Genomic DNA, 17420 nt, shown 5'->3' on the forward strand with positions numbered 1-17420 from the left:
CAGTAAATGTTGAACCTACAGTATATGTTATGTTATGTTAAGTTATGGGTTTCAGCAAACACTGCTTACTTTTATTACTGTTCATCGATCTACCAAGTCGAATGTCAGCTAATGTTTAAGAGGAATATTTACAGAAAGCCACCAGAAAGTTCTCCGGGTCTATTGCTGCCTTATCACAAAAATGTCATAAATACATATTATTAATGACCTTTAAATAATAGCAAGCAGATTATGAAAATACATGCGTCACTGGAGGCATGAAAAAGCACGCTGAAAAAGGAAAAACACTCAACAAATGTAAATACTTAAAGAAACTATAACTACAAACTGTTATTTCCTACAAATTATTAGACAGGAATGTTCACGTCCTTCAGTGCTTCAGGCTTTAGACAAGTGTACAACAAATTTCTTCACAGGTGTCAGATGAAAAACAAGATCCAATCAAAATACCAAATTATTGTTAATTGCTTATTGTAATTTATCATGCGTTAAACTTTAAATTCTTACGATATTAAAACAAAACACGAGTGTAACAAATGCTAGGTCCTATTAATGTAATTTTCAGAGGAAGTCTAATGCAAAAATGTATCACTTAATCAGAAAAGGAATACCATGTTGTAATTTGCAAGCTCACATATGTTGCAATACATTATACTACTGAAAGACATGTTTTGCACAGCAAATATTAAAAATAAACATGAAAGTTTCAAAATAATAAGAGAAAGTAAAACAAACTTAAATAAAAGTGTAAAATAATCATTGCTGGTACATACTGTCCTCTGATCCCTGTGGTGCTTGATCAGTGTTTAAAAGAAAATGTACAGAGGGTATGGCTTTATACACGTGGAGTCAAACAACAAGTTTTACTACAAGCCAGATAAGTATTTGTACTTTGTGCCGGAGGCAGGAAAGACTAGAGCAGAGATCTCTCACAAGCATATCTCTTTTAAATTATATTTGGTGCGCACACACACAGTGTATGCCTGTGATAAGGTAACAAACTCGACCAAATCTCGTCCATATGCAATGCTTTAAAAACCTTCTTAGCTTCTAAGTTTATAGTTAACCATTAAAGATGACCTTAATTATTCTTCACATTCTAGTATGCCAATACCTGATAAATACTAAAAAAAACAATAAGGAAACAAGGCATTTTTATTGTTTATTTGCCAGTTCACAATTAATATTATTGTTTATTTGCCAGTTCACAATTAATAAATTAGCAGTGGAAGGACTCACGCACACTAAGCATTTGCCTGGCTCTTCTGAACATATTTTCTCCTGGGCAGGTAAAAAAGCAGCATTAAAAATGTGCCCAAAGCTGAGTTTTGCAAACACATTTAGGTATGTCAGGCATGAGGCATTCATTCATTTAATTGGCCAGATTATTATTTTATTTTGGCCATTGAAATTAATGAACACTCAAGTGCTAAACGCGTCAAACGCTTAAGCACGTTTAGGGCCTTTCTGCATTTTTTTTTCAGTTTTCTCCTAAAACGCTCTTCTCCTGAACACACAAGTGATGGGTCTTTACCCCTCTAAATGCCTGCGAATTCCTATGTGTGCAAGGATACACAGGATAACATTGAAGGTGCATTTAACCGGTTCAATACAGGGCAATTTCACCCCCTTCCTTCCCAGGCCAATTTTTAGTTTTCAGCGCTGTCGCACTTTAAATGTCAATTGCGCGGTCGTGCAACGTTGTACCCAAAAAAAATTGACGTCCTTTTTTCCCCAGAAATAGAGCTTTCTTTTGGTGGTATTTGATCACCTCTGCGGTTTTTATTTTTTGCGCTATAAACAAAAGAACAGCGACAATTTAGAAAAAAAACACAATATTTTTTACTTTTTGCTATAATAAATATCCCAATTTTTTTTAAAAAAAAACAATTTTTTCCTCAGTTTTGGCCGATACGTATTCTTCTACATATTTTTGGTAAAAAAAAAAAATCGCAATAAGCGTATATTGATTGGTTTGCGCAAAAGTTATAGCGTCTACAAAATACTTTTTGATTTATGGCATTTTTTAAAAAAAAAATATTTATTTTTTTAGCGGCGATCGCAATTTTTTTTCATGACTGCGACATTATGGCGGACACATCGGACACTTTTGACACATTTTTGGGACCATTCACATTTATACAGCGATCAATGCTATAAAATTGCATTGATTACTGTGTAAATGTGACAGGCAGTGAAGGGGTTAACCACTAGGGGGCGGGGAGGGGTTAATATGTTTCCTAGGGAATGATTCTAACTGAAGGGGGAGGGGACGCTCAAGGGGAGGAGACCGATCTGTGTTCCTCCGTTCTGGGAACACAGATCGCTCTCCTCAGAGCTGACAGGCTGTGGATCTGTGTGTTTACACAGATGTGTGTTTACACACACAGATCCACGGTCCGGCCCGGTTAACGGGCAATCGCGGGTGCCCGGCGGCCATCACGGCCACCGGGCACACGCACCAGGTCCCGAGCAGCGCGGCGGGCGCGCGCGCGCGCCCCCTAGACGGCCGGGAATCCCAGGACGTCATATGACGTCCACCCAGGATGGGAGATCCCATCCCAGGATGTCATATGACTATAGGCGGGTAGTGAAGTGGTTAAAGGCGGAAAAAAAAAAAAAAAAACGCGTCAAACATCCTTAACTACTTCCCGTCTGGCCTATAGCAGAATGACGGCCGGGCGGTGGTTCAATTATCCTGACTGGGCGTCATATGACATCCAGCAGTATAACATGCCGGCGCACAGCGCAGCGATCAGTGGTGCTGTGTGTCACTCTGACACACTGCATCTCCGATCGTAGTAAGGAGCCTCTGACAGAGGTCTCTTACCACGTGATCAGCTGTGACCAATCACAGCTAATCAACGCGTGAACCAGGAAGTGCCGGTAAACTTTCCTCGGTTCGCGCTGACAGGGAGAGACGATCATCGGCTCTTCCTGTCAGAGGGTGGGTCTGTACTGATAATCAGCACATTGATTATCAGCACAGCCCCATCAGATGTGCCACCAATGCCAGTCAGTACCCCATCAGAAACGCCTGTCAGTGTCCAAAGTGCCAAACAGTGCCCACAACAGTGCCATCTATTAGTGTACATCAGTGCCGCCTGTCAGTGCCCATCAGTGCTGCCTGTCAGTGCCCATCAGTGCTGCATATCAATGCCACCTATCAGTGCCCATCAGTGCTGCATATCAGTGCCACCTATCAGTGCCCATCAATGAAGGAGAAAACACAATTTTATAACAGAAACAAAAAATATTTGTCGAAAATTTGTCTTTTTTAGCAAAAAATAAAAACCCCAGTGGTGGTCAAATACCACCAAAAGAAGATGAAAGAAAATGATAAAAATTTAGTTTAAGTACAGTGTAATATGGGCTTACACGACGCCGGAAGTGAGGTTTGCGTTCCACCACAGCCCGATCTACAACCAGGAAGCGATCCGTTCCCCTGGATACCGAGCCGGCTGATCTTTGGAATGGTGACACGCAACCCTTTTATTTTGCTTGATTGACTGTTTACACTTTGTACGTATATTGATTGAGGGTTTTTTTTGAAGATTGTGGGATTGACTTCAATAAACAGAATTACACTATGTGCACACTTTTTTTCTTTTTGGTATTCATCTGTTTGGAGTTGTGACCCCCCCTGAACCCCCCGGAGTGGTATTGAGAGAGAGGTGTTGAGGAGATCTTTTTGCTCTTGGAGGCTTATTTAATTTGCAGATCTGGTGAGTCTGACCCCCTAGGGGGAGAGTGTCAACACAGGGTGAAATTCTACTGACCGGTGGAAGGCGCACACTGGGATACGGCTGTACTGTCACTTATGGACATTCCTCTGACCACTTCACGGACTCTCTACCTTTCTATTTGATTTCTTTTATGCGTAGTTGGCCGCATGATTTCCTACACATTTTTGCTCAACATTAGCGCTGTTTTGTAGTGTATGTTTACTCCTATAGTTTATGTATACTATTATTAACATTATCATTTTACAGTGTAATATGATCACGCAATTGTCATTCCAAGTGCGACAGCGCTAAAAGCTGAAAATTGTACTGGGCATGAACGGGGGAAAGTGCCCAGTATTGAAGTGGTTAAAAATTGCATTTTCCACACCCAGTGTGCATTAGGCCCAATTGTCCTGGAAAACACCAAAGTTCATCATGACAAACAGATTTATAAAAATGTAACCACATCAAGGAGATCCCTGGCTCTATTGTGGGCAGTCTTCAAATACACCTTCAGTTACTTTCTGTAACATTAAATGTTTGCATGCATTTACAGATGGTAACACTGGAGAGTGCATATTTTGGTGCATTCCTGCGCAGTCAGTCCAGTTTTAACAGCACATTCATTTGAATGGGCTGAAAAATGCAGGGGAATGGGCAAAAAGTAGTGCAAGCACTGCTTTTTCAGATCTCACTGCACCAAACTGCATGGTAAATGTGGTTTGGTGGCCGCAAAACATACGTGATGCATACTAGCCCATAACTGTGCCTTGCAAGTTTAAAAAGAAAAACGGCGGTTTACTACCGCTTTGAGTACTATATGATCCGGGAAAAAAATATGAGGTGACCTCTAGCAAAGAAGTCTACTAGAAAAATGTAGCAAGGCTTATCATGAATCTTCTAGTCTTTGGCCAATATTACCATGTAAAAAAAGAACAAAAAAAAAGGCCAAGTTTGCTGCAAGGGTGCTGGTAGTGTAAATAGCAAAATTTATGATAAAAAGTATAATCTGTATAATCTGTTTCATTTTTTTTTTTTTTTTAGGCCAATATATATTCTTCTACATATTTTTGGTTAAAAAAAAAAATTGCAATAGGCGTATACTGATTGGTTTGCGCAAAAGTTATAGCGTCTGCAAACTATAGTAAAGATTTATGGCATTTTTATTTTATTTTTTTACTAGTAATGGCGGTGATCTGCGATTTTTAGCAGTACTGCAACATTGCGACGGACAGATCGGAGACTTTTTACACTTTTTTTGACCATTGGCAGTTATACATCGATCAGTGCTATAAAAAAGCACTGATTACTGCATGCGCTCTGGTGGCGGAAAAAGGTAAGGATGTACCCGTATGGAATTTCGCCCAGAGGAGCCATTCTGCCACCATATATCTGCGTGACATGGTCGGGAACCAGTTAAATAACATGCTTGAGGTAGGTTTTAAATCTGCATTTGAAGTACAACTTTCTAAGGCAAAAGTGACATTTAGATAGAAAATCGGTCGCCTCATTCAGTTTGTAAACAAAGCAGCCATGTTTCCCCTCAACAAATAGACTGGAGGACCTCAGTTACAAGGAACATGTTCTCCCTGGAGAAGAGACGCTCAAGAGGGGATATCATAGTGATATACAAATAACTTAATGGTGAATCTAGCATAGGGAGAAAACTCAAGTCAGGTCACTCAAGAAGACACATGGTCACTCAATGAAGTTGAACAAGAAGCAGTTTAACCTTAAACTGCGTAGGGGGTTCTTTACTTTCAGAGCGCTAAGGATGTGGAACTCCCATCCTTAGTTAGTGATGTCTGCAGTAAGTGTTGATAATTTCAGAGGATGCCTGACAAGGTACTCTACATCTAGTTGACATTAAATAGCCTGGTAAGTTTCAGTATTGTGTGTGTTGCCCCATTAAAATCAGTACCATGCCCCTATCTAGGATAAGGGGTGTGGTATAGATTTCTGAGGGATTCCCATTTTTTTCTTTTTGCACAGCGTCATTGGGGTGCACCATAGTAACCAATGACACTGTGCAGCCGCTTGTGTCCTAGCAGTCAAAAATGTCTGCGGCCCGTCCAACAGAAATCTGGCTATTTAGTTTGCCTGTTCGGTGAACCCCGAACAGGTATCATTTGCTGCAAACTATGCATCACAGGGAACTTGAAGCTCATCACTACTCATCATTAAACTGAAAACGATATTATAAATCTGAGTAATAGGCTCCACATTAAGGATTTAGCTGCAGGAAAAGTATGACCTTGTCTGTGACAAAAACAAATCTGTTTTTCCCATATAACCTAGAAAGAAGACATTCTTCATGTGCTATCCTACTTTTAGTGACCTAACATAACAACCTTTTAGTACCTATGTGTTTTTAATCTTTTGAAGTAAACACGTTTAGTTACTGTAATTACATTTTGCCTAAAACTATGAAGAATGGATCTGCCAGCTTTGCTAGAAGGACAGGAAATACAACAGCTGTCATTGGTTGTGTGAACATGGTTGGAGTTGGATTCTCTTTTTTTGTGGCATTTACAGTATTTAATTTGAAAGATATGAATTACAATATCCAGTGCACACAACACACTCTGGGAGCCACCTTCTTTCCTTCACCTCACAACCCCCCAAACTACTCCCTCTAAATCTAAATAGCATAGCTGCATAATAAGCAACACACATTTTACCTACATTCATTAGAAGCAATACATTCATTAGAAGCAAGTATTCTGTTGTTCCAGCCAGGGGCTCCATATTTTATCAAATTCATTTGGACACACCCAGCCAGTATACAGTACATTAGGCAAAGCCATGTTATTTAGCTGTTTAACCCTGCTGGTGAGTGAGGTCTAAACTCTTTAAAAAATTCTCAATGGCTAAAAGCAAAATTTCTGGGATTATGAGAACCGCAAATCTCAGTTTTTACATTGAGACAAAGTCAATTCTCAACCAAATAACTACATATCTGGAGGCAAGTCCAGAAAATATGAAATGGTTTGTGCAGCACTTTTCAAAACAGATGAGGCATTTCAATATAAGGGGCTTGCTCATGAAAGCTTACAATCTAAAATATTGGGCATGGTGCCCAATAGGTGACCCATTTTTTGCTGAATATCGAGGGTATATCAGAGGTGGTGAATGAGCTTGAGCTGTATTAATGTGTCTGCAGTACTTACTGTATATCATCTTTGGACTCTCCACCTCATGCCAGTCATATTTTGTTACAGTGGGGACATGTTTGGACCATTTTCTATATAAGGTACTGAGAACCGGGGACACCACAGATAACATCAGGTTGTAGATATTGACCACCGTTTTAGATTGAGCAGATTTTTAAGAAAATTACTTTGGATCATTACACAAAAGGAGCAATATTGCATTCTTTTTCCAAATCTTAATAAAAGGTATTTGACTAACTCTTTGTGTGCGAGTCTCTTTTCTTCCTTTTGGGCCCATCCACACTTTAGCATTCTGGGGTGTTGGATTATTGCATGCACAATATTATATGCTACATTAGGATAGCTCATTCTTTGTAATTGGTTGCCAATGCACCTGAATAATTGGACCAGTACTATTTTTTGTGATGCAACACAACACATGTAGTGCGTTGCCCATTGTTGCAGTGCACTGTCATATGCATTGGGGAGGTTGTGACATCCTAGCCGGGAGAGAGACTTTTGGAGGGGACTGAATGCTAGCCTCTTGCCGATCGATCGTGGGCCCTGGCATTTGGGGGAACAGTGCTCTTTGTGAGCTGTATGCCTGGGGACCCTTGAGGTGGTATTACTGTGGATTCGGGTCCTGGTCCCCCAGGACACACAGACTCTGGGGACCCTGGATTTGCCATATTAGAAATAGTGGCTGATTCATAATGCTGGGACAAATACTGTAGGAGATGCCGATATCAATTTCACACACCTGTCTGTCTGTTGCCTGCTAGAATGTGTATTGTAAATAAGTCTCTAGTATGGGATCTAAGAGTCATTAGATCCCCATTGTTGTTTGTGTTAATTAACTCTGCTATTGTGATAATGTTGATTGGGTTTTCTGAGCTACAAGACGGCCAGTCTGGCCTAAAGGTCATGTCTGAGTCATCTAGGCTGTCTAAAGGGATTAGTTAATTAGCTCATGTTAATTAGGTTAATTAGGTTACAGCTGTATTGTTAGAGTAATATGAGCAGGTATAAAAGAGACTGTATTCTTGTCAATAAAGAGAGATTCCTGGTTGAACTTACATACAGCCTGCCTGGTGTTTGTTCTGAGCTACACAACTGGATTAGAACGGCACATAGCTGTAGTTCTAGTCCCGGAGCATCGGATGTTGGGATGCCATTCAAAATGAGTTGCAATGCACATAATGTGTGAATGGGCCCTATGTGTTTTAAAGATAATTCACACATTTCAAGAAAATATGAAGAAATATAGTCAGACTGTCAGCTCCCACTAGCAAGACCCTTCCAAATCCACCTCATTGATATGTATTGTAACTGTACTGGCCCTAGTTATTTTGTAAAGAGCTGTGTAAACTGTTGGCTCTATATAACGCCTGTATAATAATACAAGTAATCCTTCTTGAGTCCCGCCAAAATGTGTCCAGTTTCTCACATAATTTCAGCAAACTGAAAATTGAACCATGAAGGGAACATAAAGGAATTAAGCATTTGATTACATTTCAACAAGCTAGGGCCCTATGCCATGTAATTATGGAGACTTCTGTAAGCAATCTCAGTTTTCAAGAGGATGCAGTGGTCCCATATTGTAAATTTAGTTTTCTTGTTATAGCTGCCAACCATTGCTGCTGCAGCTGCTCTTGTCGCGTTACAAATACGGACTGGGTGACCAGAAAATGGTAATAGAAACACGCAAGCCTGCCCTCAGCAGGTGGGGATCGTGAGACTGCCCATAAAATATGTGGTTTGCTGTTGCAGTTCCCATGCATTAAAAAAGTGGTCTTCTAATGTTAGTATAAGTGTGTTTGCCTAGCTAAAAGCCAGTTTGATGTGGGTGTACTAGAGTGAATATAACCTTAATATAAAGTTCTGCATATTTTGGCCAAGACTTTAACCACTTCAGCCCCGGAAGGATTTACCCCCTTCCTGACCAGAGCATTTTTTGCGATATGTTTTAACTGACAATTGCGCGGTCGTGCGACATTGCACCCAAACAAAATTGACGTCCTTTTTTTCCCACAAATAGAGATTTCTTTTGGTGGTATTTGATCACTTCTGTAGTTTTTATTTTTTACGCTATAAACAGAAAAATAGCGACAATTTTGAATATTTTTTACTTTTTGCTATAATAAATATCCCCAAAAAATATATAAAAACAAATTTTTCTCAGTTTAGGCCGATATGTATTCTTCTACATATTTTTGGTAAAGAAAAAAAAAAAAAAAAAATCGCAAAAAGCGTATATTGATTGGTTTGCGCAAAAGTTATAGCGTCCACAAAATAGGGGAAAGATTTATGGCATTTTTACTATTATTTTTTTTTTTACTAGTAATGGCGGCGATCTGCGATTTGTAATCGGGACTGCGATTTTGCGGTGGACATGTTTGACACATTTTTGGAACCATTGACAATTATACAGCAATCAGTGCTATAAAAATGTAATGATTACTGTATAAATGTCACTGGCAGGGAAGGGGTTAACACTAGAGGGAGATCAAGGGGTTAACTGTGTTCCCTAGGTGTGTTCTAACTGTAGGGGGATGGGACTGTCTAGGAGGGAGGGAGGGAGGGAGGGAGGGAGGGAGGGAGGGGGGGAGAGAGAGAGAGAGAGAGAGAGAGAGAGAGAGAGAGAGAGGGGGAGAGAGAGAGAGAGAGAGGGAGGGAGAGAGAGGGAGGGAGAGGGAGGGAGGGAGGGAGAGAGAGAGGGAGAGGGAGAGAGAGAGAGAGAGGGAGGGAGAGAGAGGGAGGGAGAGAGAGGGAGGGAGAGAGAGGGAGGGAGGGAGAGAGAGGGAGGGAGGGAGAGAGAGGGAGGGAGGGAGAGAGGGAGAGAGGGAGGGAGGGAGGGAGAGAGGGAGGGAGGGAGGGAGGGAGAGAGGGAGGGAGGGAGGGAGGGAGAGAGGGAGGGAGGGAGAGAGAACACACGATCTGTCCCCTCTCCCCTGACAGAACCGGGATCTGTGTGTTTACACACACAGATCCCAGTTCCCACTCTGTGACGAGCAATCGCGGGACTCCCAGCAGTCATCGCGCCCACCGACCACTCACATCGGCTCCGGGCACACACTGCGTGTACGCGCACCCCTAGTGGCCAAAAGGTGAAGCGACGTAAGGTAATGTCAATTCGCCCAGCCATGCCATTCTGCCACAGTAAAATGCGGCGGCTGGTCGGCAACCACTTAATTGCCAATAGTGAGGCTTCAGACAGGCAATGTTAATAGACACTGGTGAGGCTGCAGATAGGCATTGATCAGGCTGCATTGATGGACTGTGACCCTTATTTTGCTTCAAAGTTCTTTATTTAAAAGGTTTTTTTCTGAAACTTCCCTCCTAAAATGAAGGTGCGTTTTATAAGCCTGTGCGTGTTACACGCTGATAAATACGGTATAGCCAAATAACACACTCAAGCTCATCCTTAGCCCTGAGCGGTGCTCAGGGATTCGTTGGGGGCCACAAAAGAGATATATATATATATATATATATATATATATATATATATATATATATATATATGACATTTGCTAAAATCATTTAAGTTTATTTTTTTTTCCTCATTAATGTACACACAGCACCCCATATTGACAGAAAAACACAGAATTATTGACATTTTTGCAGATTTATTAAAAAAGAAAAACTGAAATATCACATGGTCCTAAGTATTCAGTCCCTTTGCTCAGTATTTAGTAGAAGCACCATTTGATCTAATACAGCCATGAGTCTTTTTGGGAAAGATGCAACAAGTTTTTCACACCTGGATTTGGGGATCCTCTGCCATTCCTCCTCTCCAGTTCTGTCAGGTTGGATGGTAAACATTGGTGGACAGCTATTTTTAGGTCTCTCCAGAGATGCTCAATTGGGTTTAAGTCAGGGCTCTGGCTGGGCCATTCAAGAACAGTCACAGAGTTGTTGTGAAGCCACTCCTTCATTATTTTAGCTGTGTGCTTAGGGTCATTGTCTTGTTGGAAGGTAAACCTTCGGCCCAGTCTGAGGTTCTGACCACTCTAGACAAGGTTTTCGTCCAGGATATCCCTTTACTTAGCCGCATTCATCTTTCCCTTGATTGCAACCAGTCGCCCTGTCCCTGCAGCTGAAAAACACCCCCACAGCATGATGCTGCCACCACCATGCTTCACTGTTGAGACTGTATTGGACAGGTGATGAGCAGTGCCTGGTTTTCTCCACACATACCGCTTAGAATTAAGGCCAAAAAGTTCTATCTTGGTCTCATCAGACCAGAGAATCTTATTTCTCACCATTTTGGAGTCCTTCAGGTGTTTTTTTTTTTTTTTAGCAAACTCCATGCGGGCTTTCATGTGTCTTGCACTGAGGAGAGGCATCCGTCGGGCCACTCTGCCATAAGGCCCCGAATGGTGGAGGGCTGCAGTGATGGCTGACTTTCTACAACTTTCTCCCATCTCCCGACTGCGTCTCTGGAGCTCAACCACAGTGATCTTTGGGTTCTTCTTTACCTCTCTCACCAAGGCTCTTCTCCCCCGATAGCTCAGTTTGGCCGTACGGCCAGCTCTAGGAAGGGTTCTAGTCGTCCCAAACGTCTTCCATTTAAGGATTATGTGCTCTTAGGAACCTTAAGTGCAGCAGTATATTTTTTGTAACCTTGGCCGGATCTATGCCTTGCCACAGTTCTGTCTCTGAGCTCTTCAGGCAGTTCCTTTGACCTCATGATTCTCATTTGCTCTGACATGCACTGTGAGCTGTAAGGTCTTATATAGACAGGTGTGTGGCTTTCCTAATCAAGTCCAATCAGTATAATCAAACACAGCTGGACTCAAATGAAGGTGTAGAACCATCTCAAGGATGATCAGAAGAAATGGACAGCACCTGAGTTAAATATATGAGTGTCACAGCAAAGGGTCTGAATACTTAGGACCATGTGATATTTCAGTTTTTCTTTTTTAATAAATCTGTAAAAATGTCAACAATTCTGTGTTTTTCTGTCAATATGGGGTGCTGTGTGTACATTAATGAGGAAAAAAATGAACTTAAATGATTTTAGCAAATGGCTGCAATATAACAAAGAGTGAAAAATTTAAGGGGGCCTGAATACTTTCCGTCCCCACTGTGTGTGTGTGTATGTATGTATGTATATATATATATATATATATATATATATATATATATATATATATATATATATATATATATTTATTTATTTATTCTCCAAATAACACACCCGAGCTCAGCTCTTCACCACACACAACCACAAAGGCAAGAGAATTCTTGTTGGGCAGTGGATTAGTGCTCGGATGAACACACTTAAACCGAATGTTATTGGTTCAAAGAATGTCAGGCAAAATGGTCGGCCCTCACGCACGTTCACTTCATCAAACGTGGCCCTCTTTGAAAAAAAAGTTTCGGCACCCCTGTTTTAAATGGAAATCCCTTCAGGTTCCTACATCTGATTTCTGGAAGTCCATGGTTAATACAATGGTACCACTGTATAAATATACATACGAGTCTAGAGCGGGCATCATTAATGGCGGACCGTGGGCTAAATGCGGACTGCGTCACTCCCATTCGGCCCGCCGCGGTCCCACCATTTAGGAGCCTTTTCTTGCCGTTGACGTCACTCTGTAATCCTCACAGAGCCGACAGTGGGAGACGGGGCGAAGCTGCCTCAGGTTAGAAAGGGATTGGCTGCTAGGATGAAGGGCGGTCCTAGCACCCAATCACTATCTTTCAACACCAGCCCTCTATCCAGACATGCTGTACCTTCCTCCGATCACCTCTCTGTGTAAGGTAAGACAGTTATGGAGGGGGCAAAGTTACAGGGGGTAAAGACACTAATGTGAAATGCTGAAAAGTCGTTGAGAATGTGTGTGCTGAGGACAGTGAGATTTGGGCTGATGACATTAAAATTGGAGGAGCCTGAGGACTGTGATATGGGGGGGGCCGAGGACTGATGTGGAGGGGCCAAGGACATTGAAGTGGGGGGGTCAGATGTGGGGGGCTGAGGACATTCAAGTGGGGGGACTAGAATACATTAAAGCGGGGGAGCTGAAGACTTTAAAGTGGTGGCTGAGGACTGTAATTGGGGGGGGGGGGCTGAGGACATTAAATTGGGGAAGGCTTTGGACTGTGATGTGGGGAGCAATGGGGACAGTAATGTGGGGTGGCTGAGGTCTGTAATGTGTGGGGGGGGGCTGAGGACAGTGATGTGGGGAGCAATGGGGACAGTAATGTGGGGTGGAGGAGGACTGTAATGGAGAGGGGGGGCTGAGGACTGTGATGTGGGGAGCAATGAGGACAGTAATGTGGGGTGGCTGATGCCTGTAATGTGGGGGACGGACAGGGCACTAAGGACTAATGGGAAAATTTGCTACGGGTACCTATATGATATTCGGACCTCTGCTGGAAGAAAATTTTACTGACCTGATCTCAGTGAATTTTAATTCAATATCCCTGGTCTAGAGGATGCCCTAATAAATTTTCCAAGGTCTGGGATGTTAGGTAGTGATTATGGCTCATTGCTGTAGGCTCAATCCACTTTGTATGTTATTTACGGTGCCTTCAGTGGGCATTGGTTGCCATACCAAGTGTGTTTTGTGTTAAGTTGTTTTTTTTTTTTTTTAGGTTATCCTGCGTTTATTTAAGACTGGACATGCCCAATAGGTTTTGTTTTGTATAACTATGCCTTCTGAAATCCAATAAAAAGAATTTACAAAAGAAATTTAACTATTTCCTCCTCTAATCCTGTGTTATCAGATTCAACTACCAATTATACAAGCAAAAAATAGGCATAAAAAAGTTAAATAGTTTATGTTGTAAGAACATTTTAGAGGTCCCTAAGAAAGCTTTACACCTTCTGTTACTGCCTATAGGTTGAGCGATTTTAGTCCCTGAGGAGTCCTGTATATTTGGCATGGAGACAGATGACGATTCAACTCATGCCAAACATGCAAGTGAAATGTCATTTTCATACTATCTTCAATGGTGGCCAAATGGTAGAGCAGACTTTTCTTGGTCATCCTATTCATTTATGTAAAACCTTTATCTCAAAATTATAAAAAAAAAAAAAAAAAAAATTGCCGTTACTGCTTGTAAAGTATTTGTGGGAGTTCTGCGTATCTAAATCTGCTAGTCCATCATGGTTGGTATGCTGCACTATATTACATTTTTGGTTTTGGCTTTAATACCACTTTAACCTTATACATGGATCACAAGAGAGAACGCAGGAGATATTTAGATATTTAGAATATCCAGGAACCCCAACACAACCTATGCTTTTTTAACAGTAAAAAAAGATAGGATGGAGAAAAATAGAGATTGTGATGAGGGGAAGGCACAGGATACAACACACACCATAATTACACATGTTTATTCACATTATAGATAGTTATCATTGGAGCATGAGTTCCTGTTGGAAGATTAAAGCTGGGTACACACAGATCAAAATGTGGCTGGTTCAGTAGGGACCAGCTGAACTTCAAACTGTGTAGTCCTTCTGGTTTGTCAAAAGTCGATCATCCCAAGAGAATTCCTGCTCGTGTGCGATGTGGATGCAGGAATCCTCCCTTGCTGGGACATTGTATTCTGACAGTGGAGAATCTCTGATGTCAGAATACACTGATCAGTGCTGATCAAATAAAATAGAGAGAGGTCAGCACCCGACGAAGGCTCCTGCCATCTGACGGTTATTAAGTACCGTATTTATCGGCGTATAACACACACCTTAATTTTAAAAGAGAAGTTTCAGGAAAAAACTTAAATTTTAAATAAAGAATTTCACAGCAAAATTAGGGTCAATGCCCATCTGCAGCCTCGCCATTGCCCATTAACCTCCCTGGCGGTATGATTATTTCGGATTTTAGGTGCTGAAAGCGGTACAATTATTTTGCATGGAAATTTGGCGTTTTATATTGTAGGTCTGTAAATCTTAACAATAACACACTTAAATCTGTCCAAACCAGAGTCTAGTAGATATCCCGGGTATGATAAAGTTTGAAACACAAAAACATAAATTATAATATAATAAATAAAAATAAATAATTAAAAAAAAAAATAGTAATAAAATAAATTTCCCCACAATTCACTATCGCTCAATTCTGCAAGTGTTCTAATTTACTATCGCTGTTTTCTAGCTGGTCTAAAGCCACTTTTGACGTAAAGGGACACTTTTTGGTTGCTATGGACAATCTCCAGTTTCCAGGCAGAAAGAACAGTGTATATCATGTAAAACTGCATGCAGGGCATGGGCCAAAGCACTGGGGACAAAAGGGATGTGAAATCATTTCATACAGTACTGTAATCTGTAAGATTACAGTACTGTATGTGTTATGATTTTTACTTTTTTTTTAATTTGCCGCCAGGCTCCGCCCCCGTGCGTCGCGCCGCTCGCAGGGAACGGAGCCTGGCACGGAGAGGCTTCGGAGGAGGACAGAGCCCTCAGACACTGCGGGTGACATCGCAGGATCCCGGGGACAAGGTAAGTAACGCCGCCCCAGGATCCTGCAATGCGATCCCGAGTGTGGCTCGGGGTTACCGCTAATGGTCCTGAATTTTAACCCCGAGCCACACTCGGGAAAACCGCCAGGGAGGCTAATGAAGCCAGATCAGTGCTCATATGCAGCCTCGCCGTTGCCCATTAATGAAGCCTGATCAGTGCTCATATGCAGCCTCGCCATTGCTCATCATTGCAGCCTGATCAGTGCCTAGCTGCAGCCTAGCCATTGCCCATCATTGCAGCCTAATCAGTGCCCATCTGCAGCCTAGCTCCTCACTGTAGCCTAATTAGTGCCCATCTGCAGCCTTGCCCATCATTGCAGCATAATCAGTGCCCATCTGCAGCCGTGCTCCTCACTACAGCCTAATAGGGCACATCTGCAGCCTTGCCATTGGCAAAATACAAAGCCGGATCTCCCGTGTATTTGGCTCGTATCCCGCCAAGTCCGGCCCCTTGGCCCGGATCCTATGATGGACATAACGCCGATCCAATTTCGGGACGTCAATGCTAGCAGCCCTCCAGGGTGCGGGACTGGGCGTGACTGCGAGCTGAGCCGAGTACACAGGAGATCCGGCTCTGTCTATTTCGGCGGCGCTCGTCCCCCCTTTCCCCTCTGTGGCAGCCTATATCGGCGTATAACACGCACACACGATTTTCCCCCTATTTGTTATACGCCAATAAATACGGTAACTAGTGACTAATAACTAATGCTAAGTCCATAATGATCACAAGGGGGAAGGGTCACTTGTTTACGTCATTAGGTGGTCGCATCCTTTAGTTATTTAAGAACTGACAGACAGCGGGAGCCTTTATCAGGCGCGGATCTTGTTTTTTTTTTTTTACTTGGGGCTGGCGGCGACGTTCATTGTGATTGGCACTGGATTTATTTTCGGGATATTGTTTTTGGTTTTTTTTTCAGAATAAATGAATTGTCAAAAACTGTCTGTTTTTATTTTTCACACTTTTTTGGTGAATGAGAAAGACTGCAATGCATCCCATACCCATTCACATGGGGGTACTTGTCTGGTATAGACTGAGGGGGGGGCAAGCCATTTTAAAAAAATGTTGGTGTGGGGCTCCCCTTAACATCCACATTTCAGTCAAAAGACTAGGGCTAAAACTAAAATCAAAATTTGATGTCAAAATTACCACTGCCGAAAGGTTCTTGAGCTACTTGCATGTTTCCACTACACTCAGGTGTGGATTGAATCTGCTTGGAAGGAGAAGTTTTAGGCATCAAGAATAACCTGGGAGCAGAGGTGAGGTTTAAAAAAAATACATCTTACCAAAATTACATAGCAATTCATACGGTTGCAACTTGTCATGACACATCGTGCTCCATGTTTTCCAATGAAAACTGTGTATGTATGTATGTATATATATATATATATATATATATATATATATATATATATATATATATATATATACGCGACTTAAAGCCACAGTGACCTCAATAGTCCATGCACTACTTTGGTCTGACTTTCATCCAACTTGAGGGCCATAGACTTTAAACGTTAACCCGCGTGCTAGTCAAACCTGAATCTTTTACATGCAACAGTGGGATCCTACTTTGCAGAGGGACAACAAGTCACATCCAAGTCGCACCCTATCAAAGTTGCAAAGTTACTTTTTAGTACAAGTGTGAATGGAGCATAATGCTGATGCAACTTCTGTGAGTGTTTAACATAGAAGTCTATGAGGCTGAAATTGCAGGGCTCAAGTCCCATCAGAAGTCGCACTAGTTAAGAACATGTGCTTGTTCCAGTGCAGAAAAAGGAAAAAAAAAATACAGGATGGAACTGAGGGCACTGGTGTGAACTATACCATTGGAAACCATATAACCTACAATACGTGTGTTTTTGATGCAGAAAAAAAAAAGCACTGGACTGCATGTGGAGTGAATTGGCCCTCAGAGTAGTTCTTTGTCCTCTGCACAATCTGTCTTTAGTCCTTCAAATTCTTACCTTAGGACTTTGAGTAGTTTAGAAAGCACATACAGTATTTATCAACTTTTGCTGGTCGCAATTATTTTATTCACAGGAGTTTTTTTTAACCACTTGACCTCCGGAA

The 17420-nt window shown here is 41.8% G+C and overlaps 1 protein-coding gene across 4 annotated transcripts in view; it reads right to left on the reverse strand.

Moving 5' to 3' along the window:
• Positions 1–17420, reverse strand: part of PC (pyruvate carboxylase) — a 989411-nt gene that overhangs the window by 777047 nt on the left and 194944 nt on the right. The window contains exon 1 of one of the 4 annotated variants that reach the window (XM_073605172.1): positions 774–867. The exons of the other annotated variants lie outside the window; for them this stretch is intronic. The gene's annotated coding sequence lies outside the window, so the exon portion shown is untranslated. Of the gene's footprint in view, positions 1–773; positions 868–17420 lie in introns of those variants that run through there. 4 annotated transcript variants of the gene reach the window in all.

Source organism: Aquarana catesbeiana, linkage group LG11, assembly GCF_042186555.1.
Source record: "Aquarana catesbeiana isolate 2022-GZ linkage group LG11, ASM4218655v1, whole genome shotgun sequence".
In the NCBI taxonomy this organism is placed as follows: Eukaryota; Metazoa; Chordata; class Amphibia; order Anura; family Ranidae; genus Aquarana; species Aquarana catesbeiana.